Source organism: Chiloscyllium plagiosum, unplaced genomic scaffold (assembly GCF_037043375.1).
Source record: "Chiloscyllium plagiosum isolate Xiang-an unplaced genomic scaffold, Cpla_swu_hap1 HiC_scaffold_27, whole genome shotgun sequence".
Lineage (NCBI taxonomy): Eukaryota > Metazoa > Chordata > Chondrichthyes > Orectolobiformes > Hemiscylliidae > Chiloscyllium > Chiloscyllium plagiosum.
The window spans coordinates 45,611,674-45,628,939 of NW_028270165.1; the positions used below are offsets into that span (position 1 = coordinate 45,611,674).

A 17,266-nucleotide genomic window follows, 5' to 3' on the forward strand; every position below is an offset into this window, starting at 1 on the left:
CCACTCCATTTACTCCATCCAAGAATTCCTGAACACCAAAGACACTAAGATAGAGGTGGATGGAATAATGCTGTCCTTTGACATAACAGCCCTGTTCACATCCATTAACATCAACTTGGCCAAACAAAACTGGAGACACTACTCGAAGAACCAGAGACACAAACACAGCACCAACTTCATCAGCAAAGATAGCACTGTCAACCTCGTAGAACTGTGTCTTACCACCCTCTTCATATTCAGTAACAAGCCCTCCAAACAAAGCAACGAAATACCCATGAAACCACCAGTATCAGGATTCCGAGCAGAAGCAATAATGCACAGACTCGAACAAACAGCCCTTCCAACGATCCACCCAAACTTTGGGTCCACTACAGTGATGACACTTTTGTATTCAAAAAATGAAACAAATTAGAGGAAACCTACAACACCATCAACAATATCCTCGCTGACATAAAATTCACAAAAGAGGAGAACAACAACAAAGTGCCATTTCTCGATGTCACAGTAGAGCGAACAGTCAATGGTAAATTCAAAACAGCGTCTACAGGAAAACAACGCACACGAACCAAGTACTGAACTACAGAAGCAATCATCCCTCCACATACAAACAAATCTGAATCAGGACACTATTTCAACGAGCCACGACACACTGCAGCACCCAGGAACGACTATGAATAATTCCACAGCGCATTTAAGAAGAATGGGTAGCCTGCACCCCTGAAAATGGTTTCCCTGACCGGGAATCGAACCCGGGCCGCAGCGGTGAGAGCGCCAAATCCTAACCACTAGACCACCAGGGAGATGTGGTTTCCGCTTGTCAGCTCTCCTAAAAATTACTTTCCTGCCCGGAAATCGAACCTGGGCCACGGTCGTCAGCAAGCTTTCACCTGTGCATCCAACAATGTCATTTTTTGTATCCATTGCTCCCGATGCGGTCTCCTCTACATTGGGGAGGCTGGAGACTCCTCGCAGAGTCCAGTCACGGCGCTTGAGGGGATATTTCCAGGACACCCGCAACAATCAACCCCATCGCCCTTTGGCCCAACATTTCAACACCCCCTCCCACTCTGCCGAGGACATGCAGGTCCTGGGTCTCCTCCATCGCCGCTCCCTCCCCACCCGATGCCTGGAGGAAGAACGCCCCATCTTCCGCCTCGGATAAATTCAAACCCAGAACATTAATGTAGACTTCACCAGTTTCCTCATTTCCCCTCCCCACACCTTACTTCAGTTCCAAACTTCCAGCACAGTGCTATCCTCATGACCTGTCCTACCTGCCAATCTCCCTTCCCACCTATCCGCTCCACCCTCCTCTCTGACCTTTCACCTCCATCCCCACCCCCATTCACCTATTGTACTCTTTGCTACCTTCGGCCCAGCACACCTCCACCCCCCAATTTATCTCTCCGCCCTGGAGGCGTCCTGCTTCCATTCCTGATGAAGGGCTTTTGCCCGAAAAGTCGATTTTCCTGCTCCTCGGAAGCTGTCTGACCTGCTGTGCTTTTCCAGCACCACTCTGATCTAAACTCTGGTTTCCAGCATCTGCAATCCGCACTTTTTCCTACCCAATAAACCCAGTGTGTCGATTTCACATCAACAAACTGACACAAGCAGACACAACGTGTGCAGAAACCCTAGCCACATTACTTTACATAAAAGACATCTGGGAAATGATGTCCAGACAACTCAACGCTCTCAGCATTATGGTAGCCCACAAACCTACCAACACACTTAAACAGCGGCTAATGAACCTGAAATACCCGATACAAACAACCCGCAAACGAATGTTATTTACAAAATACCATACAAGGAAATATATACATGAACTCTGCCGCACAGTTCTCTGTGGCAAGAAATGCTGGGATGAGATAAGGAAGATTTTTTTCAGCCAAAACGAATCGGCACTGACTGGACAGCCATTTACAATCAACGCTGTCAGGCCAGGATGCAAGATCCAACAGGATGAACAGATTTCTTATTTCCTGAAGATTTACAAAGCTGAGACTGGGTTTTGGTGTTTCTTCCCTTTCCACTCCCAGGAGCCGCAGTGGTTGGGGAGGTGAGTTGGAGAAAGTGAAATATGTCCATGAGCAGCGTGTGGGGCGATTTCAGCTTCCCCTCCTCTGACAGCGCTGTGACGTGACTCTGATGTTCTCAGGGACACTTACTGACGCGAGACAGTGAAAAGATTCCCATTCCCGCAAATCAGGAATTCAAACCGTATGCCGGCTTCAGGACAATGAGAAAGATTAATTGGGGTGTGTGAAGAAGCTGTGAGCTGCATTTCAAACAGGTAGGTGGAGTCAGATGCCTCATCCATTGCGCCCCGGCCCTGTGCGTACCTGACGCCACCATGCTGCTGAGTTCTGACGTTAACACGGACATGCGCAGCAATGGGAACATTCACAAGAGGAACAGCCAAAGATAATCACCGTCACTGCTTACCTTCCATTGTCCCAACTTGGTGAAGCAGTATCTTTCACTGGCAAATAAAACACATTCGTCCTCAGGTGCCTGCTTCATTTCGATCACGACTTCACGCCCCTCACTGTTCTCGTCTCATTTCCAAACACTTGGCTCATAGCCTCAAAAGTAGCTCTGTGGGTATCTGCTTGTTCCACCCTGACAGGCAATGGGTTGCAGATTTCCAACCCCTCCACTGATGTGAATCTTAAAGAAGAAACCGGGGAACAGTCTTCCTTTCTTTTTGACGACATTTCTCAACTGTCGTCGGCAAGGTTCACACCTGCGTGGGGAAACCGCAATCGATCTCAAATCCATCGTATTAACCACTCGACCCACGAACAAAGAACCACACTGACAGCTTCATTTCCCAGGTCTCTCTGCCTGTGGAGCTGAGAAATAGTGAGTTATTGCTGGGTTTGTTTGAATACAATCACTTCACAGGTTTCGAAAGGGTTACATATCTGCACATGGCGAGTCTGGTTGTTTCATCACGAAAGATGAAATAAACTTTCAGTTAAAAGCAAAAACAGAAATTGCAGGAGCAACTCAGCAGGTCAGGCACCATCGGTGGAAAGAGAATCAGAGACAATATTTCAGAACTCTGTTTTCTCCCACAGGTACTGCCAAACCTGCTGAGTTTCTCCAGCAGCTCCTCTTTGTGTCTCTGATTCTCAGCATCCGCAGTCCTTTACGTTAGAAATTAAATCAATTCAACCTCATGTGCAGGAATGAGAATCCTTTCAATTTCCCAAATAATTGTCAGAGATTTCAAGGCATTTGGTAAAAAAAGTAAAAGTGACATTAGGAAGAACACTTTCTTGTCCCTGTCCGACCGTGACAAGGAGGCAGATTCAAGAACACAAAAGGGCATTCGGTGGTCATGTCCAAAGTAACAATGTGGAGATTTACAGGGCGAAGGCAAGAGAATGATACGAATAGAGACTCTCATTTACTTGCTGTGTAGAACCAGCAGAACTAATGTGGGCCTCAAATTGCGCTGTGACACGTGTTGTGATTCAGAGTGAACTCACAGTTCAATCAACGGAAGGTGGGGATTTAGAAAAGTTTATATTTATACAATCTCCTCACGTCAACGCAATAACAAAGTGGTTTAATTATCCGCCAGTGGAGAGAACCCGGTTCCTGGAGATGGGACAAAGAGCTGGCTCAGGGATATCAATCCACATTGCTCTCTTTGCCACTAGTTCAGAGGGAGAACATTGGAGGGACAAAGGAGAGAATAACGATCTGTGTCGGGTTTGACTAACTGTTCATGGAGACTATTCCTGGCGAACAATAAGTCGTGTGTAACAGCAGACGATGTGATAACACGGCCTCGTGTGGGTGTGGTAGGGATCAAGGGCATGCGGGAGTTCGGATCCAAATAATATTGAACTCGATCTTGAAGACTGGAGGATTCCAAACGGAAAATGAGGCGCTGGTCTTCCATCTGGAGCGGAGCTTTGCTGGAACACTGCTGCATGCCTGAGACAGAGATGCTGGCTAGGGAACAGGGGGGCGTGCTAAAGAGACAGGCAACCAGACGGTCATCGCCTCTGGGTGCGCTCGAATCACCAACCTTTCGGTTAACAGCCGAACGCGCGGACCAATTGCGCCACAGAGACAGGCGCTGACATGGGTTGCGCCATCACTTAGGGGAGGCTATTAGTGAATTCATAAGTCAGCCTCCCGGCCTCGAATTCCAGTTGTCGTCTATCAGTTTTACTTTTCCATAATGAAGCCTGGGAGATTTATTGTCGAGACACCGGGGACAGGCTGGAGACACATCCATGTCAGGAGGAACGAGCTTTCTTACTCCGGGGCCGTCGCCCTTCGAGCCTTTCCGTGTTTTGCCTGTTCCCGAGTTCTCTCATTGGTTCGGAGGCGAGAAGGGGTTTGAATTCCTGATGTGCAGGAACGACAATTCTTTCAATGTCTCAGATCAATTCATGTCCCGAGAACATCAGAGTTAATCTCCCGGCCTCTTCAACAAGGGGACGGTGTCTGGACTGTCTCGACTCAGTGGGACAGTTCATCTTTCATTCTCCTCTAAATACGTTTCCCAAAGAGTTTCTAAAGATTCACAAAGCTGGAGACTGGGATTTCTGTTTTGCTTCATGAACATTTTTCCATTTCGTAACTGACAATATTTTGCCAAAACCTCTTCCCAATTGTACGCCATGATTCATTTCCAGAGATGAGGAATTTCCATTTTGGAGAGACATTCCCAAGGTTGGGAATGTTTGCTTTGGAGCAAAGAAGGTTAACTGGAGATTTCCTGGGGCTGTTGGTAATGATGGGAGAAGAAGCGGTGGGAATGGGCAGATTAATGATCAGAAGAATCAATTGCCACTGACCAGAGTCAGTTACCAGAGGACAGGGATTGAAGTTCTTGAATGAAAAGCAGCACTTGTGCCGATTAAACACAGAGAATACTGCAGAAAGCCAACAGGACGAGCAGCATCTGTGGAAAGGTAAACAGAGCTGACGTTGTGAGGCTGGTACGTTGTTTGTTCAGAATCCGAGGTTCCTGCATGGCAATCAATTCCCAGACATGAGAAAACGTGATTTTATCGAGACGGGTTTTGTGAAGTTTGAGCGATAATGCAGCCAACAGGAAGTCATTTAAAATCGCCAGTGAAGAAAGCATAGTCAGCAGGGTACCACCCTGAGTTGTGGCCGAACACCTGAAGTGTTCGGCCACAACTACACGCCCAAAGTTGTGGTCTAAAATTTCTCATGGAATGGTTCTAACAGGAAAGGTGAGTATTAGGCTTTTCCTGTCCGCGCCATAGTTCCAACGTATTCTGTTCCCCTGGATTTAATCAGGACAGAGGAGGTTGATGGGAGATCGAACTGAACTACACACATTGATGAGTGATAGAACGGGTGGGAAGGATCCATTCCCATGCATAGAGAGATTAATAATCAGGGCCGAAAATAAGGAGCCACTTCAAGAAATTTGGGGTTCATTCAGCAAAGCTAATGTGGAACTGTTCACAGAAAATTGTGATGAAAGTCTCTCGAGTTATTTTGATGAGAAGTGTTGATGATGCTAATACAATCGGTAGGATGAACGTAGATTGGTAAATGTATTTGGTGACAGTTCTGTTCTAGCCCTGTGAGCGAAACCTGGATCTGAAGGAATAAAAGGGGAATTAACAACATCGATCTGAAATTGGATACGTGACAAGAAACAGAGCCATCATTAACAGTTGGCTTTTGAACTGGAGAAGGTTTCTCGTGAAATTAGCTTGAGGCTTGAGGTATGCAAGGTCAAGATAATTTAGGTAAAACACGGAAACACGATCCTCATTAGCAGACAGTGAAAGGATTACAAGACGCAAATTAAACATTTTCAACAAGTGATACAGTGGACTGGGAAGATAAGTATTATAAACTGTGAACAACAAAGTTGTTGAGCACAACACTTACATTCAAAGACCGAAAACATCCAGGTCCTGATTAATCAGATTGTATTGTGGTGCTTTTCTGCAAAACATCCCTTGCAATGTCCTACAAAAGAGTGACAAAACCCATCCCTGTCAGCCCAAGATAGAAAATCCGAAGGGATGAACGTTTGCTGATTTTCTGAAGATTCACAAAGCGAAGACTGGCTTTTGGTGATTGTTTCCTTTCCACTCCCAGGAGCCGCAGTGGTTGAGGCGGTGAGTTGGGGAAAGTAAAATGTGCCCGTGAGCAGCGTGTGGGGCTATTTCAGCTTCCCCTCATCTGACAGCGCTGTGACTTGACTCCGATGTTCTCAGGGACATTGACTGACGCGAGACAGTGAAAAGATTCTCATTCCCGCAGATCGGGAATTCAAACCGTATGCCGGCTTCAGGACAATGAGAAAGATTAATTGGGGTGTGTGAAGAAGCTGTGAGCTGCATTTCAAACAGGTCGGTGGAGTCAGATGCGGAATCCATTGCGCCCGGGCCCTGTGCGTATCTAACGCCACCATGCTACAGAGTTCTGTCGTTAACACGGACATGCGCAGCAATGGGAACCTTCACAAGGTGAACAACCAAAGATAATCACCGTCACTGATTCCCTTCCACAGGCCCAACTTTGTGAAGCAGCATCTTTCACTGGCAAAGGAAACACCCTTGTCCTCAGGTGCCTGCTTCATTTCGATCACGATTTCATGCCCGTCCCTGTTCTAATCTCATTTCCAAACACTTTCCTCACAGCCTCAAACAAATCTCTGCGGGTATCTGCTTGTTCCACCCGAACAGGCAGTGGGTTGCAGATTCCCACCAGTCCCAATGTGAGTGAAATACTTTTCCCCCTCCACCGATTTGAATCTTAAAGGAGAAACCGGGGAGCAAGCTCCCCTTCTTTTCGACGACAGTTCTCATTTTGTAGTCGGCAGGGTTCACACCTGCGTGGGGAAACCGCAATGGATTTCAAGTCCATCGCATGAACCACTCGGCCCACGAATACAGAACCACACTGACAACTTCACTTCCCAGGTCTGCCTGCCTGTGGAGCTGAGAAAGAGTGAATCATCGCAGAGTTTGTTTGAATCCAATCACTTCACAGTGATTCAAAAGGGTTAAATATCTACACTTGGCGAGTCGAGGTGTTTCATCCCAAAAGGTGAAATTTCCGTTAAAAACAAAACTAGAACTTGCAGGAGGAACTCAGCAGGTCAGGCAACATCTGTGGAAAGAGAATCAGAGACAACATTTCAAAATTCTGTTTTCTCCGACAGGTACTGTCAAACCTGCCGAGTTTGTCTTTTTGTCTCGGCTTCTCAGCATCCGCAGTCCCTTACGTTAGACATTAATTCAATTCAGAAACCCCTTTGTGGAGAGGATTTCCGTTTGGGGAACACTTTCCTGACCCCATTAAAAGCGTGCAGCTTCGAAGCCAAGGAAGAACAGCAAACACTGCCACCCTAGTTGGGCTTGAACCACCAACCTTTCGGTTGACGGCCGAACGCGCTGAACAAATGCGCAACAGAGACAGGCGTTGGCATCCGCTGTGCCATCGCTTAGGGGAGGCTATTAGTGAATTCATAATTCAGCCTCCCCGCCGAGAATTAATGTTGTTGTCTCCCGCGCAGTCTGGCGAGAGATCCCGGCTTTCTTAACTTGACTTGTGCAAAAATGCCCGATTAAACTTCTCAAAAAGAACCTTCGTGAAACGAGGCTGGGCTCCCTGGAGTACGAATGGGACAGGAAGTGAAATGATTGGAGATAGCATTGAACAGGTTGACGTGTTTACTTCCCTAATTTTCTTATCCCTATGCCAATTGGCACGTGACTTGGGAAGTCATGTTATTACACACACTGGAGCAGTGGGATTTGAACCTGAGCCTCAGGGCTCTATGGGTGACTACAGCTGCACCACAAAAAAAAACCTCTAGTAAATAGGTCCTCTTTTGTTGAATGAGAGGAAACAGCTTCCTCCTCAACATGAGACACGACCACTGTACCCTCCGTGCCCATTACAATAAATTGAGCCGCCTCCTGTTGAATGAATGAGTGGGAACCCCTCTCCGAGCTCCAAGAAGCGGGGGGCCCGGCTGGAGGCTGGATATGCTCAAGGCTTGTATCTATTAACTTATTTAAATGGTACCTACTGTATGGGAGTATGGTTTACATTAAGACCGGAGGATCATGTCAGAGTGTTTGTTTATATTTCGCAGTTGTAGTTGGTAAAATACACTCCCTGGAGGAGCACCTTCTATGCTGCTGCATTTCCTGCCTTCTGCCCTTCCCCCATTTGTTATCTCTCATCTCGATTTTACATTTTCAGTCAAATTTAATTTCACATTAATCAGCCTTGGTATTCACTGTGTATTATTAATTAATCTGTTGGATTGTTGTAAAACAAAATTAACGGTGTAATTTCATTTATGTTGTCTGAGTTTGACATTGAATGTGCAGGTGTGAATGCCAGTAAGTTGTAAAAATAAATCAAGAACTTGTGCTTTTTAAACAAAAAGACGAGTTCAATGGTATTACTGGCATTGTCTCCTTTGAGGATGATGATTATAGTCTGACCAACAAACCATTTCATGCAGTCACCCAGTTTAATTAAAGTCTTTTGGAAAATAATTCTGGCAGGCAAAGATTTATACAACCCAAAATACGGTTGGTAATCATGTATATTCTTATCTTTTAAGCCGTAACAGAAGGCATTGCGTGGCGGTTTGAGACTGAAACTTCGCTGGAAAGAATGTAGATTGATGAGGAAACTGAAAATGGCAGAGTCTCGGGCCACAATCTATCAGTCTGGCTTGATTGTATGAGTGGTGGTTCTTCAAAAGCACCTTTCAAGTCATGACCTCAACCACCAAGAACAGACAAGTGTGAACACAGCATTCCGACTGCAAGGTATATCGCATTGTTTCTTTGTTATTAGCCAAAATGCTGGAACTCACTCCTGAACATTCTTGCAGTCCACATCATATTTGTGAAGCAATTTAAGAGGCAGTTGAGCACCACCTTTTCAAGGTGTGTTTGGGAAGAGTTGTTGGCACAGCCAATGACATTCACATCTCATGAAATAGTAAGCAAAGAGCCCACAGTGTTGGGAGGCTGTATGTTAGCATGGATAGAGGATTGGCTAACTACCACAGTTGTGGTAAGGGGCATGTGCAGGATGACAACTTGTAACTCGTGGTGTACCACAGGGATCAGCGCTGGGGCCAACATTATTTACAATATATATACGAATTACTTGGATAAGTAAAGTGAAGGCACTATTGCTAAATTTGTAGAAGAGACAGTTGATGTGAAAGCAGGTGGTGAGGATGACATTAGATATCTGGAGAGGGATATAGACAGGTTAAGCAAATGAGCGAAAGCTTGGCAGATGGGAAAATGAGGTAATACAGTTTGTCAGGAGGTGAAGAAATGAATATTAATGGAGAAAGCTTTAGAATAGAGGGATTTGGAATCACGTCCACGAATCTCTTCATCCAATTTCAGTGAGTAATAGGGAGGCAAATGGGAGGTTGGCCTTTTCAATAGAGTAGAAATGTAGGGAGGTTATAGTGAACCAATGTAAGGCATTAGTCAGGCCACAACTGAATACTGTGAACAGTTTAGGGCCCTTTACCTGTTGGAAAGATATATTGGCATTGGAGGCAGTCCAGAGAAGGTTGACCATGATGATACCAGGGATGGAAAGAACGTCTTATGAGGAGAATTGAATAGTTTGGGCCTGTGCTTATTAGAAGTTGGAGAATTAGAGGTAACCTTATTGTCACGTACAAGATTCTGAGGAGACTTGACAGGCTCGACGTGGAAAAGTGGGTGAGTCTGGAACCAGAGGAAGTAACCTCCAAATAAGAGATTGCATGTTTAGGACAGATAGGAATTTCTCCTGAGGGCAGTAAATCTGTGGAACTTGATACTACAGAGGGCTGTTGAGCCTGGGTTGTTACGTGCATTCAAGGCTGAGATAGATTTTTTTTAAATCAGTAAGCGAATTGAGGATTATGGGGAAATGGCAGCAAAATGGAGTAAATGTTTCCCAGAATAATCGTGATCTGAACAAATGGCAGAGTCAACTCAATGGGCTGAATTGAATAGTAAATAGTAATTCTGTTCACCGAGCTGGAAGTTTTTGTTGCAAACATTTCGTCCCCTGGTTAGGCGACATCATCAGTGCTTGGGAGCCTCCTGCGAAGCGCTTCTTTGATGTTTCCTCCGGTGTTTATAGTGGTCTGACCCTGCCGCTTCCGGTTGTCAGTTTCAGCTGTCCGCTGTAGTGGTTGGTATATTGGGTCCAGGTCGATGTGTTTGTTGATGGAGTTTGTGAATAAATGCCATGCCTCTCGGAATTCATTGGCTGTTCTCTGTCTGTCTTGCCCGATGATAGTAGTGTTGTCCCAGTCGAATTCATGTTGCTTGTTGTCTGCGTGTGTGGCTACAAAGGATAGCTGGCCGTGTCGTTTCGTGGCTAGTTGATGTTCATGTATGCGGATTGTTAGCTGTCTTCCTGTTTGTCCTATATAGTGTTTAGTGCAGTCCTTGCATGGTATTTTGTACATTACATCCGTCTTGCTCATGTTGGGTATCGGGTCCTTCGTTCTGGTGAGTTGTTGTCTGAGCGTGGCTGTTGGTTTGTGTACCGTTATGAGTCCTAGGGGTCACACAACAACGAGCACCCGAGCTACAAATCTTCGCACAAACTTTGAGTAAATAGTAAGGAGGAAAAGGATGCAACTGTCAATTACAGACCAGTCAGTGTTGGGAAGCCTAGAGATTGTAGGGAGTTGGTGGCATTTGGGCATTGTTACTGGATTTAACATCTGGAGTTTCAAATTGATGCTGCTATGGCCCCGATGCAATTTGAAATCAATTTATATATCTGGAATATAAATTTATCGCTGCTTTAGTGATCTTATCAATTATCATAAGTACCTATCTTGTTCACTAATAACCTTTTTTTAAGGAAGGAAATCTTCAGTCCTTTCCCAGTTTGGTGAATGTGTCACTCTTGATCCAAAGTCATGTGGTTGACTCTTAACTGCCCTCTGAATTGGCACTTGGTTATTTTTTGGGAGACGAAGTGTCACGTTCCATGAATGAATAAAGAAAAATATTCAGGACAAGATTGTCAATGTCACTGTCAGTGAAGGGAAGATTGCGATCTAGTGATACTGGTTAAGTAGCCCAAAGATCTCGGTCTTCTGAGAACAAAAATTAAAATCCCATCATGGATGCTAGTGGACTTTATTTTCAACGAATAAAAAGATCTGGAAATGAGAGTTTGTCTCTGCACTGGCAACCAGGAAACCATTATTGGCTAAGACAATGAATTGCAGCTGTTGGAGATCAGCAACAAAAGGCACAATTGCTGGGGAAATGCAGCAGGTCTGGCAGCATCTGTGGAAAGAAAACAGTTAATGTTTTGAATCCAGCCTAATTTTGAAAGGCCACCGGACTCAAAACAGTAACACTGTCGTCTCCTCATAGATGCTGCCAGAACTGTTGTTTTTGTCCAGTCATGACAGAGTGTTGTGAAAGTGTTCTTTTAGGGAGGGAAATCTACCACTCACAACTCTACACACGCGTGCACACGCTCACATCATGTGACTCCAGACCTACGACAATGTGGTTGACTCTCAACTGCCTTTTCGCAGGAAGCCAATCGCTCAGTCCAAAGGCCATGAGGGATGGGGAGCAAATGTTGGACGTGCTAGCAACAATCCCATCCCTCAAAATATTTTCTTATATATTTTAAAGCATAGGTTAATGAAGGACAACCAAAACAAACTGCTTTGGGAAAGTCATGCCCAACTAACCTGATTTGCTTGTAGTTATAAATATTGTTTTAAAATCCTCTTCAGAGAGGACATTGGTTCCATCATTGTTGCAATTCTGCATGCAATTTCTGTGCTTTCTGCTACAGGAAGGGTGTTGTGAAACTTGAAAGGGTTCAGAAAATATTTACAAGGGTGCTGCCAGGGTTGGAGGGTTTGAGCTACAGGAAGAGGTTGAATAGATTGGAGCTATGTTCCCTGGAGCTTTGGAGGCTGAGGGGTGACATTAAAGACATTTATAAAATCATGAGGGACATGGGTAAGGTAAATAGGCAAGGTCTTCTCCCTTGGGGTGGGGAAGTCCAAAATTAGAGGCATAGGTTTAAAGTTAATGGCAAATGGAGTTTAATATAGATAAGTGTGAGGTCTTACATTTTGCATAGTCAAATCAAGGTAGGAATTTCATGGTGAATGGTAGGACCTTAAGGAGTGTAGTGGAACAGAGGGATCTTGGAGTACAGGTTCACAGTTCTCTGAAAATGGAGTCACAGGTAGAAATTTTTTGGCACACTGGCCTTCATCAGTCATGGCATTCAGTATAAAATACCGAATTAGATTTGAGATAAGCACCAAATCTGTTTCATATGCAGTAATTCAAACCAAGAGATGTAGGGGTGCAGGTTCATAGCTCCTAGAAAGTGGAGTCATGGGTAGACAGGTCGGTGAAGAAGACTTTCGGCATGCTTGCTTTCATCAGTCAGAGCACTGAGTACAGGAGTTGGGATGAATTGTTGCAGCTGTCACAGATTCCACACAACAACACAAGACGTGACCCTGCCCTCCCCTGACTGACTGTCCCTTTGCATATCAGGGGGAAGACACCCCTTTAATTGTGATGATCAGACAACATGCCATCCTTAAAAACAAGGTCTGCGTTCACAAATATTTGGACAGAGGAAAGAAGTTCTAGTCTGGGTGAAGATCAATCTTCATTGCGTGAGAGAGAGAGAGAGAGAGAGAGAGAGAAAGAGAAGCAGCAGCTTCAGGCGTTCATGGTCCAACTTCTGAAAAGACCTTGTCTGATTTGCAGTTGTTTATGGGCTTGTAATATCGAACTGCAGCATATTGTAGATCTTCAGTTAGCCTTGCCAGTGCTTCTATGTGGTCTGAAATTTATCGTACAATTCTTGTATTCCCTATGTATCTGTATCCAGCTTCACCTTAATTGTATTCCCCTCTTTATCTCTTTTTCCCCATCCTCACCCCTCCACACATCAGCATATCATTAGACTATAGGAGCAGAAATTATGCCATTCAGCCCATTGAGTCTGCTCCATCATTCAGTCATGGCTGATAAGTTTCTCAACCCCGTTCTCCCTATAACCTTTGATCCTCTTGATACTCAAGAAAATATATTCAATGATCTTACCTCCACAGCCTTCCGGGGCAGTGAATTCCATCGATTACCACTCTCTGTCTGAAGTTTTCCTTATTTCTGTTCTAAAACGTCTTCCCTTTACTTTAAGGCTGAGGAGGAGGCATAGAGGAGCGTGGTGTGCACTTGTAAACTCCAGAACTTCCCAAACTTCACGAGTCAACAATAACAATTTCTGGAGCAAGAAATGAAAGGGCTGACGAGAAACTGTGACACCACAGGAAGTGAAATTAGGCCATTCAGCCCATTGAGTCTGCTCCACCATTCACTCATTCTTGAGTATCAAGGGGCTCAAACGTTACGGGAGAATGGGGTTAAGAAACATATCAGCCATGATTTAATAGCAAAGCAGATTCAATACGATAAATGGCTTGTTAACCATCCCTGGGAAGAAGGAGGCAACACAATAAGTTGTTTCTTGGGACAGGTAAGATAATGTTATTTTACAATGGTGTGACAAAAGGACAATTAATTCTGCCTGTGGAAGGAAAGCCCTGACATAGAGGGGTTAATTGCAGGGCAGGCTGTTTCAAACAGACAGCTAACCCTCAAGGATAAGAAGGTAAACTACAGACCTGAGGTCTCCAGCAATGTGAGGTGATGTTAGAGTCTTAAAAAAAAGTCACACCACAGATTTGAAATTGAGGAAACGCCACCAAAATTCAACTCCAGAATGATAAAGCAGCAGCAGTACTTAAAAGAATAATACTGCATCAAACCCCTGGACACTTCCAGAGATGGGCACTGTCGGTGGAAACCCAGTTAAATTCAGCCATCAACTGGGTGATAGCCAGGTTTGGGGGGGGGGGGGGGGTGGGGGTGGAGGTGAAGCTGAATGAACTTGAGAGGTTTTATTTGTGGTTGCTACGTGCAATAAAGTGCAAATAATTGTTTCAGCATTTGATTGTCTGTGCGGTTTCTGAGTCAGGAGCCAAATTAAGGTGATTCACCCACAACCACACCAAGAGGCTGGGATTAATATTGACTCCATTGCATTCAAGAGAATGTCATCAATACTGTTACAAAACGAAGGCTGAACCCCGCCCCACCACTCTCCAAGATCTCAAACCGAAACGTCCAAAGAATGGCACGTTGCCCTTTAATCTGTAAAGTCAGTGTGATAAGTGGTGTAACCTGCTGAAGTGTTAAAAGTAAATCCCTGACACTTTACAACCGACAATCAGCAATTTATTTAACCAACTCTCACGGTGAACAAATGAACAAAACTACTAACAAACTGAATAAATCCTTCCTAACTACTGAGTATTCTGGAATAAATCAAGATTCTTCTGGTATGCTGTTCCAATCAATGCATGTCCCACTCAGATAACACATAATAGAATTTAATCTCTCAGATTACAACCAGATTATGTGTCTTCCGGAATATTCTGTGCCATCTTCTGTCGGGGATGCCTCCTCCGATTCCTCTGTCAGGAATGCCCTTCTCTATTTTTCTAAATGATGCTTTCTCTCATACACAGATGACTGAGAGCACCAATTCTTTATGATAGGATTGGTCCTGTTGTCAAAACTTTAGGATTTAAATTTAATAAGTTTTTGGTAGCCAATGGGGCTGATTTAAATTGATTGGTGAAATTGCAAATGTGTTTTCTTGTCCTGCTAACTGTACAGCCCTTTGATACAAATGTTTCAGTTCAGGTGCTTTTTGTTGTGATCATGCTGCTCCTTTAAGAAGATGACGTTGTTGGTTTATTTTCAGGAGGGGTTGTAAATGGCTTCCCATTCATCCAGGTTTAACGTTTTCGCTAATGGTTAACAGATACTGGCTAAGGCAACAATCCGGGAAAAGGGTTGACACTTTTTTTTCTAAAACACTTCTACAATGAAAGGGCAGTTGTCCCATTCTTTTCCCCTGCTTTTGGTTTTAGCAAGCAGTCTGTCTGAAGCTGCTGCAGGAAGAGATGTTTCCTGATTCAACAGATGTTTCTGGCTGACTCTAAAGCTTCAGGGAAAATAGTACCAGCGTATTCAGCCTCTCCCTGTTGCTCTAACCTTGCAACCCGGGCAACATCCTTCCAAACCTTTTCTGAACTCTTTCAATTTTCACAATGTCTTAAAAAGACGTCTACTTTGCTCGACTAATGTGGGAGAATTTTCTGCATGACGCGTTGTGTCTGAAAGAGCCCTCCCCTGTGCTGTGACAGAGCTGCAGTGACTTTCAAAAGCCTGACAAATGCGGTTATCAGTCAAAGATTCATTGGGAGAAGCTTCTCAATCACATCTGTAAATGGAGAAAGTGTTTTTAATAATGAGACATGAATAAAGGGCTGCATTAATCTTTTGTTCTGAAGATTTACTCATACATCTCAAAACAGAGCATATGAACCCGGTCACAAGAAGTCTAAGGGAATATAAGACACCAATGCCTATTTCCTGACCAGGACCGACTTTACACAGAAAACATGGATATTTTAAATGAATGGGGTGCCATTCGTTTTAAGATCAGGTGAACTTAAGAGGCCACAGCATTGGCTTAGAAATGAGAGATCCTTGACACACACACAGCCAAAATCATCACTGTCATTATTATCAAATTAGAATTTAGGCTGGATAGGCTGGGATGTTTTTCCACTGGAGCAGAGGAAGTTGAGAGGCAATATTTTCAAACCATGAGGGGTAGATTTGGGTTAATGGTAGCTGTCTCTTCCCTAGGGGGAGGATTTCAAGTCCAAGGACGCGTTTTTATGGCGAGAGGAGAAAGATGGAAGAAAAGATGTGGGGCAAAATATTTACAGAGTGTAGTTCGCCTGGGGAAACAGCTGCCAGTGGAAGTGGTTGAAACAGGTACATTAACAATATTGAAAAGGCGTTTCAACAAATACATGGGTAGGAAAGCTTGAGAAGAATATGGGCCAAGTGCAGGGAAATGAGGTTAGTGTTGACAAACATTTTGGTCAGCATGGACCAGTTTGAGCTGAAGGGCCTGTCTCTGTGCTATAGTACTCTGTGACTGGCGTCTCTTCGTAACTCTGACAATGTTGAGTTTTCACATGAACCAGGAAAAAGTGAGGACTGCAAATGCTGGAGATCAGAGTTGAGAGTGTGGTGCTGGAAAAGCACAGCAGGTCTGACAGCATCCGAGTAGTAGGAGAATCGATGTTTCAGGCATAAGGGCAGCCAGATGAATATCTCACTAAATCATGCTGAATAAAATCTGATCTCATTCGTCAACTCTGATGTGGAGGTGCTGGGGGTGGACAGGTCAGAAGTCACACAACACCAGGTGAGAATCCCAATAGATTGATGTGAACTCATGAGCTTTCGAAGCACTGTTCCTTCATCAGGTGAAGTGATGAAGGAGCAGCACTGATGAAGGAACAATGCTCCCAAAGCTTGGGATTTCAAATAAACCTGTTGGACTGTAACCTGGTGTTGTGTGACTTCTGACTTCAACTTCTTCAAATGCGCATTCATGTTGAACTTGATGGGATACTTTATCCAACTCGGCGTAGTTAAATCATATCGCTTGGAGGGGTTCATTTGAAACCTTTCAGGAGGCGAATTCAACAAGATTGAATTATTCAAAGTTACTCAATTCTAAACTTACATCAGGACCACTAGTCATTGAGAGGTACAGCTTGGAAACAGATCCTTCAGTCCAACTCGTCCACGCTGACCAGATATTCTAAATTAATCTAGTCCAATTTGCCAGCACTTGGCCCAAATCCCTCTAACCCTTTCTATTCATGTCCCCAACCAAATGTCTTTTAAACTCTACCAGCTTCCTCCACTTCCTCTGGCAGCTTGTTCCATACACGCACCACACTGCATGAAAAGTTTTCCCTTTCGGTCCCTTTTAAATCTTTCCACTTTCACTCTAAACCCATTCCCTCTCGTCCTAACAACATCCTGATAAATCATTTCTGATGGAGTTGTCAACGTTTCGGGTAGAACCCTTCTTCAGTCCTGAGGGATCATACCTGAAATGCTGACTTCTCCACTTCCTGGTGCTGCCTGCCTTGTTGTGCCCAGCCTCCTGTTTGTCTATTTTAGATTCCAGCATCTGCAGTTTTTTATTTTGTCTCTAACAGATGGTGGAGCAGATTCGATGGGTCAAAATATCCTAACTTCTGCTCCAATGGTCTTGTGGTCGTAGGTTTGTGCAGGTCCTGGGCTCA

The 17,266-nt window shown here is 44.5% G+C and overlaps 1 non-coding gene across 1 annotated transcript; it reads right to left on the reverse strand.

The window, feature by feature from the left end:
• Window positions 1-728: 728 nt before the first annotated feature.
• On the reverse strand, window positions 729-800 carry trnae-cuc (transfer RNA glutamic acid (anticodon CUC)). Its single transcript has one exon. It is a non-coding gene; the product is annotated as a tRNA-Glu (tRNA).
• Between the last annotated feature and the right edge of the window lie 16,466 nt (window positions 801-17,266).